This window comes from Saccopteryx leptura, chromosome 3 (assembly GCF_036850995.1).
Source record: "Saccopteryx leptura isolate mSacLep1 chromosome 3, mSacLep1_pri_phased_curated, whole genome shotgun sequence".
Taxonomy (NCBI): domain Eukaryota; kingdom Metazoa; phylum Chordata; class Mammalia; order Chiroptera; family Emballonuridae; genus Saccopteryx; species Saccopteryx leptura.
The window spans coordinates 184547881-184562950 of NC_089505.1; positions in this window are offsets into that span (position 1 = coordinate 184547881).

The following is a 15070-nucleotide window of genomic DNA, read 5'->3' on the forward strand; positions in this document are numbered from 1 at the left end:
AAATATGAGTTCTTCTATTTAATCTTCCCCTCTATTTTCTCTCCACATTTACCACCTCCTTTTGTTGTTTATTTAAATTTATTTTACTGGGGCAAAAGTCATTATTTCTTTGTGTAATTGTCACATGTGAAATATGTATTTTTTAAATTATCATTCATAATCATACTATCTTAATACAACTGTTTATATTTTTTATTATTCTCTTCAGGAGTTACTTAATGTACACATACTTTCATGTCACAGTTTTATATTGAAATTATTATTGCCTTATACTCATGCATGCTAACTTTTGCTTTATCCTTTTTGAAAACTCAAACAACAGAGAATAGTGAAAACATACAGTAAAAATTAAGTAAAATTCCACCACCATGAGATATCATCTCAGTATTTAAAAGATCATGATCATACACATATAAGTTTACATGTATTGTATATTATTTAAAATGTTCAAATATTTAAAAATCATACTTGTAATATTCAAAGACATTGTAAAACTGAAAATTTCAAGAAGTCAAACATATGGGAAGACAAAGTTTGAGCTGCCACCACAGTTTGATGTGGCTCCTTTCAAACCCTTTTCAACACAAATACATAGAAAAGTAAACAACTAAATACATAATTTTAACAAGAAAACTGAAATCACACTGTTTTTCTGTAGTCACTTAATATAACTTAATATCTTGAATGTAGTACCACATCAATGCATCTATATTCACCTTATTCATTGTTTTTATTTTTTTATATTTAGCTAAGTAATATACACATATATTTTAAAGTCACCCATTGCCATAATGCTTGAAAATAAAAGCAGCAGCTGATGGCTTCATCCCGCTCTACACTGCTCCTCCAAAGTGCATTTGGACATTTCTTTTGCACTAAAATCTGTTTTTCAGAAAAACACTTATATGTTGTTATTTTTAAACTTTCTTATTTGAGACAGGCTATTGATTTCTTACAATAGAAGAATGTAATTTATCATTTTTAAGAAGCTTCCCAAATCCTCTTCATATAACTGTTATTTATCCTTATTATGAAGACTACCAAATTGGGTTGTAAGTTCTTTGAGGTCAAGATCTATGTTAATTTGCCTTTGTGTGTTCAGCATCTAGAACCATAACTAATATATTTGTACATAAAAAACATCTAACATGTTTGAAAGGCATTTGTGAAAGAAAGAAAGGGGGATCAGAAGAGCCAAAGAAGAAATTAATATTATATATTTGCTAAATTTACAACTCAACCATGCAAAATTTAAAAATAATTATGTTTCTTTGGTTTACTAATGAATGTAAGTGATAAGAAAACAAAAACTAACATTTTGTGGCTTCTGTTTTAGATGTGGGAGAAAATATCACCAGAAATTTTATAATGATCTACAGAGAAATATTTGAAGTTCTACTCAGATTCAAGATTTAGTTTCCACGATACAATTGGTTTCACTCTTCCAGATGCTGTAGCACAAAGTATGTCACAGACACAAAAACAAAACAAAACAAAAAACAAGATACTACTACTAACAACAGCAGATAAATCTTAAAAAATAACTATAATCTACTAGAAATAATCTTTCTGTCCTGCTCTGAACAACATAGCTGAATTTCTAACACCTCAAAAGAACAATTAATGTGGTGTCTTTCAAGGAAAGAGATAAGTTTGGGTGAGGCAGCTCCCACTGGGGCCAAGCTCATTCTCAGAGGAGGTGGATATCTTGGTGTTTCCAGTGCACATGGTATCATGGGTGTGAGGCAGCACACACGTCAGGAAGGATGTGACTTGTGTCCATCTGAGACAAGCAGAACTTGAAAGAGATTTTTTTTTGTCCCAGCCATTATTTTCATCTGGTGAAACTTCCTTTGCATCCCGCAAAGCAATGTTTTAATTAGTCAAATGCATGAGAAAGAAAAAGTAATTATATAAGTAAAGTTTATTTTAAAATTGCAATGAAATGGTTGACAAAAGAAGATATCACAAGATAATACTTAACCACCTGCCCCCAACAAGAAGTCATGTAAATTGCTCCCATAGGGTAAGGATGGCTAGGTCAGGCTCAGTAATGTGGACAGTAAGTCATAGATTTCATGAAGGAAATCTACTATTTTATAAAAATGTCAACATGTTTCTTATATGTCAAATATAAGAAACATTTCCCATACCATCCTACATTTACTTAAAGCATTTAGGTATTATTATTGTTATGAATGTGCTTGCACTTTTAAGTTATTTCTTGTTTACTCAACTTTCTTTTAGAGATGTTTTGTCACAGCAGAGTGCTTCTTAGGTGCTAAACAAACACTGAATACCCTAGTAAAGACACTTTTAGGTTTGCTTCCTTCCTCCTTAGTGAGAATGGCCTGGATTTGTCTGTTCAATTTTGGGCAAAAAACTTCTAGGAATGGACAGCATAATATCTCTTAAAGTCTTGTGAAAGAAGATATTTAGAAAAATCTTTAAAATCCTTGCAATGTGCTATTATTCCCGGGATCAAATCATACTCCCTCATCTCTCCTGTGAACCAACTAACTGCAACCCTGGAGATGGTTTTCTTAAGATGATGTGGCGGAGTCTTCCTTGATGTGCTAGATCCATAGTGTAGAAAATATTTAACAGCCTCAAAGGGCAGTTTTACTGACCCTGGTCATTTCATTGTACAATTTTGCAATCAAATTATTCTACACATATATTATGCCCAGGGTGTTTTTTTTCCTTAGCCATGTTGATACTAAAGGATTAGCTTTAGGATAGGGCCTGAAGAATCTTGCTTTTTTCTGATTTATTCTTTGAAAGAAGTCCTAGACTAAACGAAGCCTGCTCTTTTAAATGGTTTCCTCAAAATATAAAGAAATATTTTTTACTTTTGCTTTCTCTGCATATGGCACTCTATGCAATATTCACACATCTTAAGAGACACCAGTGAGAAATAGATGTGGCCAAGAAAAGAGAGGCATTTATTCTAATTTTTATGATTATTAATTTGTTAATTTTTAGATTGATTAAGGAAGATATGGGTTTAAAAGTAGTCAGTGTGTTTTATCCTGTTTGTCTACTGGCATAGTCTATAATTTTGGAGTTGAATCAGTAACAACAGGTTGTCAGGGTTAGCATTCAATATTGAGGAGTACATGATTGTGGGATATTTTGTAGAAGACCACATATATCCAACTAAGGAAGGGGCTCAGAACACTCTCTCCCAAGGAATTCAACTTCATATCAGCAGAGGAAAGTGGATGTAAGAAAAATTCTATGTGTGTGGAGAGCATTAGGAAAGGTCATATATTTCAAGAAAGAATATTGTTTACAAGGAGTGTTAATAGGTTTCAGGGGAAATGTTAATTTTTTTTTTTCCTGTATGAAATAGCTATTGTAAGTTTTTAATGGTTAATCATTCATTCCTGAATTTTTATATTAAGCATTTTATATTACTTTATTGACTTAACTTTTATGCTCTTCTTCATTTTGACAGTAAAGAATGACCAGGCAATACTCTTTGAAAATTGGAGACCATTTGCAGCTGCTCTCTGTTGAGGAAAGTGAATAATAGGGTGCCCTCAAGGAATTTCAAAGGTATCACTCAACAGAAACTTTTGTGTCTAAAGAAAACTAGATCATTTTATCATAGTAGGCACACTGATAAGTTTGCTTTAATAAAATGCCATATTTTTGCCTTTAATCTCTTGTCAACCAGCTATTAAAAAGCCCCAAAGTGCATGCGTGCAGCACATGTAAACACTTGTGGTTTTGAGGTTACCACAGAACATGCTAATAAAGCATGTAATTTGTGTTTTGTGCACAGACTGTAATAATTTATTGAGTGGTAGAAAGAAGCTAGGAAAAGATTTGCTCTAACTTTAGCCAGCAAAACGATTTAAATTTAGGGCTCTGTGCAATGATGCATGCATACACATGTTCATACAATGAAATCATGTTTAAAAAGCATCAGGAAGCCTTCATAACAAAAGTGTGTAAAATTAATTTCACATACACTAAGCACATTTGCAAAATACTATCAAGTATTCTAATGCTGCTTCTTTAAGCTAGTCAGCTAGGAGAGTAACATGCAAAAAATTTTTAGACGTGTGGGTGCGTGTGTGTATCATAAACTGACAACACATTGACAAAATGTAACTTAAAGTAAATGAATTCAAATCATGATAGCAATCACTTTTTTTCAACTTTATGAACACTATCTCCTTAGCCCCTGTGGAAAATAGGGCAAAGCACAGTTTTTTTTCTCTTTTTTTTATGGAATAACAAGATGTGGAAAGGTTGAGTCACTTCCACAGAAAAGCTCATTGTCCAACTAGCGTCTCCCTTGCTTAAATAAGTAGCTGACATCTATTTACACAAGATTTTTATAGGTAAGGGTTTTTATTCAGCTTCATAGTCCCTCTTCTTCCATCAACAAATAATCAGTGCAGATCATTTGAACAGAAAAATCCTGAGTATATGGAAGAAATGAGAACCTTACTATCTACATGCCAATTTCTGGGGAACTTAGAGAAATTCTGTAGTTTGAAAATAAAATTACACTTTATTTACTTAGACAAACAAAAACATATTTAGTTTAGAAAGAAAGTCTGTTCCCAGAAAAAAAAATGTGTGTTAGGAACTCTAAATATGTTTATTCCAAAAAAGACGCAAGACTACTTTCCTGGAAAACAAATCATCTTTTTTTTTATGATTTTTGTGGACTAATTAAAATGTAAACTTTTGTCACTTTTAAGCAATAAGCCATATCTTCACTTTGTATATTACTTATCTAATAAAGCAGTTCTGACTTACAACTTCCTGTGGTCACTAGAAGGCAGAGAGGCATTTTGAAAATATCTAAGTGAACCAAAAATGCAGGTTCGGCATAAAGCAGGTGCTGGTGCAAAAGGAAAAAGGTTCATTCAAGTGCCAAGACTTGAGAGCAAGGTAGAATTCCATCTCAAAGATTATCCCCTCTTCCTGCTCAATCCCACAGTTCTTATAAGGGTAAAGAAGACAAGGCTTTTTTTTTTTTTCTATCCTATTATCTTGCTAGTTTTTTGGTGTGCTCAAACCCTGTCCATTCATCTTTCTAGTGTTTGATGTGCTCAGTGTAAGAACCTTCCCCTGACTGTCTATGGTAACATAGGAGACAAGAAAGAGCAGTGTGTGCCTGAGGTCCGTTATATTTGACGTAGAACTGAACTTGTACCTGGGTATGCAATGCTGATTAAACGTAGAATGGAGTTTCTACAAGGGACTAAGCTAGTTTTCTAGTCTTATGAGAAGGAAACCATGAGCCTAGCAGTCCTTCTATCATTTCTGTGGTCTAAGCTGCTCCATTGTGTAATCATTTGCTCATATACAAGGACATACTGAGAAAGGAGGGCAAAGAGGAAGATGAGGAGGGGAGCTCAGTAGAAGAAAAAAGATAAAAGAAAGAAAAGCCACATCATCCAAATGTTTACTTGTGCATGTTAGCTGGTAGAAGTTCATTTTGTGGCAACAGAGGAACTGGAGTCAATGTTGATAAAAAGTTGGGAAAAAGTATTTTCAGATTGATAAAAGTTATAATTTGGAAGATTTTTGATTGACATAAAATGTGACAGAGATAAAAAGTGAAATGAGCTATTTAAGTAGCTAAATCAAAACAAAGCTTATTCAGGGTCCTTTTGCTTAATACCTTCTTTTTGTATTTATCTGTAGATTTCTATATCCTATGTGGATTTCAATCATTTTTCATGCAGTGTTTTTTTTATTTTAATGGGGTGACATTGATAAATCAGGGTACATATGTTCAGAGAAAACATCTCTAGGTTATTTTGACATTTGATTATGCTGCATTCCCATCAACAAAGTCCAATTGTCTTCCGTCACCTTCTAACTGGTTTTCTTTGTGCCCCTCCACTCCCCCTCCCCCATAACCCCCATACTCTTGTCCATGTCTCTGAGTCTCATTTTTATGTCCCACCTATGTATGGAATCATATAGTTCTTAGTTTTTTCTGATTCACTTATTTTGCTCAGTATAATGTTATCAAGGTCCATCCATGTTGTTGTAAATGATCCGATGTCATCATTTCTTATGGCTGAGTAGTATTCCAAGTATATATGTACCAAAGCTTTTTAATCCACTTGTCCACTGACGGACACTTGGGCAGTTTCCAGATCTTCACTATTTCATGCAGTGTTTTTTAGTTGAGCCAATTTCTTTTAAAACACACACACACACACACACACACACACACACACACACACGAAGGGTCTGGTACATATAAAAGATTCAGAGTCAAAACAAAGGCAGTTCTGCAGGTCATGTTTAAATCTTTAACAGTAAGGCTGCAAAATTCCTATATATTAAAACTTACTCTATTTTATTTTAATGCAATGATTAAAACAGCTATTGAAATATTTTAGATTAGAAGAAGATGGGCAGATTTTAAGAAATAATGACAAAGTGAATCAATTTAGAGCATTAAGTGTAGGTTATGTTTAAAATTAAAGATATTTAATAACCAAATCAACATCCACTTTCTTTTTGTAGAACTCTCATTTGTTTTAACAAAAAGTCATACATAAAGACTATATTTTTTAAAGTGATTAATTCAACATTATCTCACGATTGCAATAAAACCACAAATTAAATCAAAACAGCATTTATATCACAGAACTATATTCAAGTTGTAATCCTACTCGTACCTACATAACTGTGAGACCTGTAAAAAACATATTTTTTTTCCTCAGTAAGAATTAAAGAAAGATAATACTTTAAATTTTTTTAATTCTCACAGAGCATACATATATATATATATATTTTTTTACAATGAGATCTAGAACTAATTGAAGAGTAAATATCTAGTGCTCAGGGAAATTGTCACAAGTTCAAGTTCCAAAAGAGTTAGATAATGTAATCAGTTTGTCAATATCTTGTAGTAATCATTGATCCTTTATAAGAATTTGTGAATTTGATATTTTAGGATCACAGTCTTTCAAAATTTAAAATTAAAAAGATGTCAAACATTTAGGTATAGATTCAGACACCTCTGATCTAGATTTTGTTGAATGTAACCTCTGAAACAAAATTACTAGTTGTATTTGTTAATATAGTGTAATTTGTATTTGCTCTACTTTCTTTAGTGTTTGCCTTTTATAATTTAAATAATCATTAGCTCTGAATGAACATTTGAAAAATTATTCTAGGGGGTCTGTAAATTTGGAATCCAAACAGGCTCAAAATATTAATAAATTCAAGTGTAAAACCTCCTAAATTTTGATATTTAAACACGTCATTCATTCATTCACTTAGTTTATTGATTCTTCCATGGACCTTTGTTAAGTTCTAAATAAATACTTGCTGAATGCAGAAGAATAAATGAGTATGAATGAAGTTCCATATATCTGAAATATACCTCTCATATTTGCTATTATTATTAACTAACTTTGAATAAAGAAAAATAATCAGTCTAGATGCTGACAATCAATTGTGTAGTAACCATGATACAGTAAAATCTTGCACTCATGGGGATTATGTTCTAATGAAGAAATTTCATCAAAAGTGTTTTGTGCATTTAAAATCAGACTCTGAGACAATTGGATAAATGATAATTTTTCTTTTTCTTTTATTATTATTATTATTATTATTATTAGATGCTCATGTTTTCCTTTGCCTTCCACCTGGAACAAGTTGTGGATGCCTGCAAGATTAGTATTGGAGCATGCTCAGTTTTTAAGGTGAGGGGACTTGCTACTTGGCAACAACTTAGCACATGCCAATGACAGTCTGTGTACTGATGTTTTTTTTTTATTATTATTTTTCTGAAGCTAGAAACTGGGAGAGACAGTCAGACATACTCCCGCATGTGCCCAACCAGGATCCACCCGGCATGCCCACCAGGGGGCGACGCTCTGCCCACCTGGGGGCGATGCTCTGCCCCTCCGGGGCGTCACTCTGTTGCGACCAGAGCCACTCTAGCACCTGGAGCAGAGGCCAAGGAGCCATCCCCAGCGCCCGGGCCATCTTTGCTCCAATGGAGCCTCGGCTGCAGGAGGGGAAGAGAGAGACAGAGAGGAAGGAGAGGGGGAAGGGTGGAGAAGCAGATAGGCGCTTCTCCTGTGTGCCCTGGCTGGGAATCGAACCTGGGACTCCTGCACGCCAGGCCGATGCTCTACCACTGAGCCAACCGGCCAGGGCTGTGTACTGATGTTAATACAAGGTGTGTATTATCTCTAAGATTAGACCAAAGCTGACCATATGGACAAGGGAAAAAATAGTCTTTTCCTGTAACACTTATTACAATTTCCTCCACATTTTTTTATATTAGGAGCAAGAACTCTGGCTACTTCTTGAAATCATATTTTCTTTTCCTAACAAAACTATTTGTGCCCAAAATTCCTGCTAGGGATTTCATAAGAGGAGAAACATCAAGTACAGTGGGGGGAAGGGTAAGATTCAGACATATGGGGAAGACTTAAAGTGGCCTTATTTTCAGAAGGTCTTATAGAGTCTTCCTAACAAAACTCACCTTTACAATGAGAGAAATCAAAGCACAGAAGTTAGAGTCAAGGAAAATGCCTCATGATCAGAAAGGTTGATTAGAAGATTGTAAGAGTATTTGTCATCCATATTACCCTTTGGTCCAACCAACCCTATAGGGTCATGCCTAAGTTCTAGGAAGGGAGCTATGAGAGAGGGAAAGAAAAAACAGAAATACATGTTTCTGTGTTGTGGGAACACAGCCGCATGGCTGTAAGGACCTAGGAGTGTTTGATCATGTGGTAGCAACAGGATGTCCCCAGAAAGCTGAAAACTCAGTACATTGGGAACTCCACAGAGGCCCTACAGGCCTCGCTCCTGACTTACTTGCATCAGTGGCTACAGTCAGATTTGCTTTGGAGAGTTTCAGGTTACACAAGGTTAGTGCAGAGAAGCTTGAGCAGTATCCACACCAAGAAAAAAACTATTGAAAGTTTTGTATGGTGACAGATGGTAAGTAGACTTATTGTGGTGATCTCGTCATAAGGGATATAATTGTCGAATCACTACACCTGAAACTAATGCAATACTGTATGCCAACTAAACTTTAATAAATAAACAGAAAACAATCAAATAAACACTAAAACCAGGTAGGAAGCTGGAGCAGAGTATTTAAAGTCTGAGATTCAATTTAAAGATATGTATAAAATCACTTAGAAAACTCTTAAAAGGATTTTTTTGTTTGTTTTGCTTTTGTTTTATTATTTTTTTTATTAGTTCTGAGTCAAAATTCCATGGAGAGTAAGATGGGAAAGAAAATTTTCTCATTTTTTGATGAACACCGAAACTGACCTAAATACAAAGTTGACGTGAAGCTCATCAATGGAAATCTCATTTTGCCTGGTGAGCATTCCATCTTCAATTCTCTAAGGGTCTCCAGTCCCTTCTCATGTTCCTCCTATGCTTCTGAAGATCACAGCCAAAGGCCTACTTGAACTTCTAAGGGGTGATGGGGAGGGAGACATAGAGTTCATGTCTTTCTAATGTTCTGATGTGAGTGAGAGAAAAATACACAAAGTCTTAGACCGGTCACTAATCCTCAGAGTTCTTACTGGGCATTTTGCATGAGAAGCACTGCCGTCCTGAGCATGGTTTCGGCTCCAAGGAGTGGAATCCAAAGTACAGAGAGGTGATCATGGGCTGTTTGTAAGTTAGGAAAGAACAGTAATATTTCACCACCGGAGTTAACACATAAACCTCTTCTGATTATTTAGAAAGTGAAATATAAAGGCTAATTTAGAGAACATTATAAATAAAATTACTCTTATTTAAGTTTTAACCAATTCTAGCTCATACTAAAACTTGGCATTCAGAGACTTAGAAGGCTGTACTTTCAAATTATAAATTCATCATATTGAGGACAACATAATCCTCTTCAAAAACAAGTTCAACAAACATGAAATATTATATTTAGATATTTTGAACACTGTCCCATTTCAGGTTATACCTATAGAAATAAAGATTATTATCTTGGTTAGTGCCAGTTCAACATGTTAGAGTAATAATTGCCATTATATGTGGAGGTAGTTTTAAGACTAAATTTAATATTTATATTTCAGATAACTTTAATTACTGAAAAAGAATACTCAGTTTTTTTTCCTCTGGGTAGGATCAAACAGATATTTGCTTGTGTGAGTGAAAATAAACATTTAGGACAAGCCATGTTCTCTAACCTTTCCTGAGAAAAAAATAGCTCAGTTAAAAAAAAAGTCTCTGTATTTTATTTGTTTGTTTGTTTGGTTTGGGACTCATGGGTAAATTTTTGAATGCTTCTATTCAATTTTTTTAATATATTAAATTTTCAAAAATACTTACCACAAATAAGGTAGTAAACATGAACCTAAAAATAGATTCTCCCCCATTTTCTTTTTTTATTATATTTTTAATTTATTACCCTAGCAATAATTAAAAGGCAAAAGACAAAAACAAAGTTGGAATAAAACAGGAAGTTTTCTTTAACGTGAAAGTGGTGAAAAATCAAAGATTATGAAAAAAATCTCAAATATTGTATTTCCTCATGTATAAGATACATCTTAATTTTGGGGCCCCAAATTAAAAAAAAATGTATTACATAAAGTTATTAAACTCAAGTTTTAGTCATCATAAAATTCATACAATGCCTATTTACTGCCAAAACTCTCATCTGTTAGCTTGTCTTCATCTGTGCCTGATGATGAATTGCTGTCTTCATATATTGCCTCATCCTCAGTTCCATCTATGACATTTGAAAATCCACACTTCTTAAATGACTTGACAATGATCTTAATCTTGATATTATCCCAGGATCTTTTCACCCAGGTACAAACTTCCCTTATAGTTGATTTCTTTACTTTTCCTGCTAGTGTCAAATTGTCCCCAGAAGACTTCATCCATTGGTTCCATGTATCTCTCATGGCAGCTTTGAAGGGTTTGTTAATGCTGACAACAAGTGCTTGGAGCTAGGATGTCAAGCCTCCAGGTATGATGGCAAGTTTTGTTTTTTGCTCTGCAGCAATCTTCTTTGTGTTTTTTGTTATGTGTGCTCTGAACTGATTAAGCACCAATAGAATAGGTTTGTATAAGAGCCCACCAAGTCTTCTTCTCCAGACTTTCTCAAACCAGACCTCTATCTCATCCTGATCCATCCAACCCTTGTCATGAATGTGGACAATCATTCTTTGAGGAATGTCTTTTCTTGGCCTTGTTTTACATTTGAAAATCAGCACAGGAGACAACTTGCTTCTGTCGGCACAACAAGCTAGAACAACTGTATAATGGCTCTTTTCATGTCCACTTGTCTTCACCATTATAGTTTTCACCCCCTTCTTTATCAACAGTTTCGTTACTTGGGACATCAAATTGAAGGGGGATGGTGGCTAAATTCTTTGAAAAGAAGATAATATGTTACATATGATGAGGAAATACACTCAGTTGTAGAGCCAACTCACTTGTTTCTACATTGCCTACTTACATTTCCTATTCCTCTGTTTAATTTATTTATTCATCTTGACAATTTTTTTTTGTATTCCAATTTTGTAGCAAATTCTGGGCTAAGTACTAGAGATAAGGCATTTTATTTATCAGAGAATTTATATTTTTAAAAGGAATATGAACACATAAATAGAGCAAATAATAAAATGTTAGTTGCCTTGTAGGCACCTAACAGGGTATTATTGAAGCACATGGCTATCCTTTCTATTGAGAGTATTGGAAGTTCTAAAATGGACACTTAGACAAAAACTTAAAAGGACCTGACCAGGCAGTAGTACAGTGAATAGAGCATTGGATAGGGATGCTGAGGACCCCAGTTCGAAACCCCGAAGTTGCTGGCTTGAGCAGGGGCTCACCAGCTTGAGTGTAGGGTTGCCAGATTGAGTGTGAGATTATAGACATAACCCCATGGTCAGTGGTTTGAAGTCCAAGGTCATTGGCTTGAGCAAGGAGTCACTGGGTTGGCTGCAGCCCCCCCACCCCCCCGTCATTGCACATATGAGAAAGCAATCAGTGAACAACTAAGATGCTGCAACTATTAATTGATGCTTCTCATCTCTCCCTTCCTGTTTGTCTAGCCCCCCTCTATCTCTCATTAAAACAAACAAACAAAACAAAACAAAAAGATAAGTGGGAATTAGTCAAAAAGCAATAAATGTCTTACGCTGAGGCCACTTGTGCAAAAGGTGTGAGAATATGTTCCAGGAAACACAATTTAAAAGAATTTCAAAAAACTAATAGTGAATAAGAGAGAGTGAAAAGAAATGGAGATGCTGATTAATCATGACAATGAGAAGGCTTTGAAGGGTAGAACTGGAAGAGCTTAATCAGATCTAAGGTTTAAAAAGTGTAATACAGAAGCATTTTTATTTTTTCTATGACATAAATAAGATGCTCAAATGAGAAGCACACCATCATGAGCATATATAAGTTTATTAAATAATTTGTTTGTTTTTTATTGTCACCTTCATTATCATCATCACAGTGGCATAAATAGTCCCATAGTTGGGATCTATGGGAAAGATGAGCCTTTGTGACACACAATGCCCATTAAGCTTTGTTATAGCTTCTCCTTCTTTTTTTCCTACTCATTTAAATGTTTATATCAGGACTTCAGGGAGATGACGTCAGAGTAATGGCAGGGTAGGAAGCGATACCGATAAATCTCCCCCAAAACTCAACAAGATCTTCAACCAGAAACAGAAAAACCTTTCCTTGGAGCCTCCAGATGTTTCACAATACACCCGAAGGTATGGTAGAGCGAAAAATTGGCTAAATATATAACCAAACCCCAAAGGAAATAGGGAGTAAGAAATGCTCTGCCTTCCTCACTAACCTAAACAGGGCGGCTTTCTCTGGGATCTGTGAATATAGAAACTGAGGTGGGCAAAGGGGGTGAATAGATCCAGGTCATGGCACAAACGGCCGAACCAGGCTGTGGCACGGAGATCCAAGCCAAAGAAAAACTGTTCCTGTGGCAACCCGGGCAATACAAGCTAATACTCGCGCCAAACCCAGACAAAGAAAGACAAGCAGGGCAGCCATTTTCCCCGATCCCCTGGTTGGCGCGCGCAGATAGTGGGCGAGAGATTCCTTCCAAAGCCCCGGGAGTGGGCGCCCGTGTTGTCCCACAGAGAGGCAGAGTCAGAGGCCTTTGTGTGGGCCGAAAGCGGAATCTCTGGGCAGCCCCAGCGCCCTGGGAAAGCCGCGCATGGGAGGGAGCGAGAACTAATTCCAACGGTGGAATTTTTCCGTGGTGGTGGGGGTTTCACTCAGAGGGAAACGCGGCCGGCCTGATATCCTGGTCTGCTCGCGCAGATAGTGAGAGATTCCTCTGAGTGCCTCGGCAGTGAGCGCCCGTGTTATCGAACAGAGGGGCAGAATCAGGGGCCTTTGTGTGGGCCAAAGCGGAATCTCGGACCACCCCAGCGCCTTGCAGGGGCCGCGCACGGGGACGGAGTGAGAGCCAATTCCAACGCTGAAACTTTTCCATGCGGTTGGGGGTTTCACTCAGAGTGTGAGACTGACGGTCTGATATCCTGGTCTCCGTGCGCAGATAGTGAGCGGGAGTTTCCTCCAAGTGCCCCGGGAGTGGGTGCCCGTCTGTGTTACCAGACAGAGTGGCAGAGCCAGAGGTCTTTGAGTGGGCGGAAGCCCTGCCTGATTATGCTAGCAGCTCTGACTGACTGAGCCTTACCCAGAGCCCTGTGCTGAGTGGAAATAGAGTGGGGAGTTGCCAGCTCTTTGAGCCTCTTACTATCCAGGCAGAGGCAGAGGCAGCAGCAACCCCATAGATGGATTATCAGGCTACTAATCGAGGAAGGAAAGACTAGGAGAAAGGCTCCAGGAACACGGACTCTCTCACTGTCGGACCCTATAAATGCTAATGAGCCTTGACTGCCAACGAGACTAAAGCACAATACATGATATCACCATAGACACTTATCAACTGCAAACCTCTACCTGAGCGTGCCAAAGGGGCAGAACCTGGGGTACAGAGTCACCAACCAGGAAGAGGGAGAGAAAAGAAAAAGCAAGAAGATAACCTCTCAAAATCAAGAATAATCTGCAGACTTTATAACCTATCCCATTTTATTATATTTGTTCATTTGTTTCTCTTATCTTCATTCTTGATTTTTTTTTTTGCCTCCTCCAATTTGGTCGATTAACTCTCTGCCGGTCTTACTCTCTCCTCTCCTTGAACTACACTACCCATAAGTGTTACATCTCCCATTATCTTTTCTTTCCTCTTCCTTTCTCTCTATGAGGGTTGCACTCCAAAACCCTTAACTCTCTCTCTCTCCTCTTTTTTCTTTTTTCTTCTTTTAGTGGTTTCCTCTTTTTTTCTCTCTTTCTCTTTCTTTTCTCCCTCTATATTAGTTTCTTTCTTTCTCCTTTGCATCTCCTCTCATTCAAACCTCAATAACAAACAAATTATCTTATCTGGGACTCAAACTTATGTTTGTGGCATTTTGGGGGGTTTTTACTTCACCTTTTTAACTCACTAGCAGTGCTCCCATCCCTAGCTCTCCATTTTATCTAGTTCTTGTTCCACTAAGTACAATAGTAATTTTTTAATTTGTCCCCCTATTTTCCTGTTTCCCTCTTATTCCTCTCATCATAACTCTTAGTCAACCAACACATAAAAGCAAATCAATTTATTCTTGACCCAAATTTTTTCCTTATTTGCTTTTTGTGGGCCCATACCCCCTTCTTTTTTCTTTTCTTCTTTTTTTTTTTTTTGCCCCTTTATTACTTTTCCCCAATTCAGGCCCTCCATTACAGGCATTGTTTGTTCTATTTGATACAATATAATTCATATTTCACCACAAGATTTTCTCAAGAAAGAGGGGAGAGGAGAAGAGAGGAAAAAAGGAGGGGGGGAATAATTTCCTTTTTTTAAATTTTTATTTTATTTTTCTTTATTTCATTATTATTTTTTTAAAAAAACAACTCTTTTTGATTTTTTATTTTTTTAACTTTATTTTTTATTAAATCTCATTAATACTATCAACAAAACCACCCTCAGATGCCATTAAGGAAGAGAAAATTGAATATCATGAATACAAAAGAAAGAGAGGTAACACAGCTAGATGAGGAA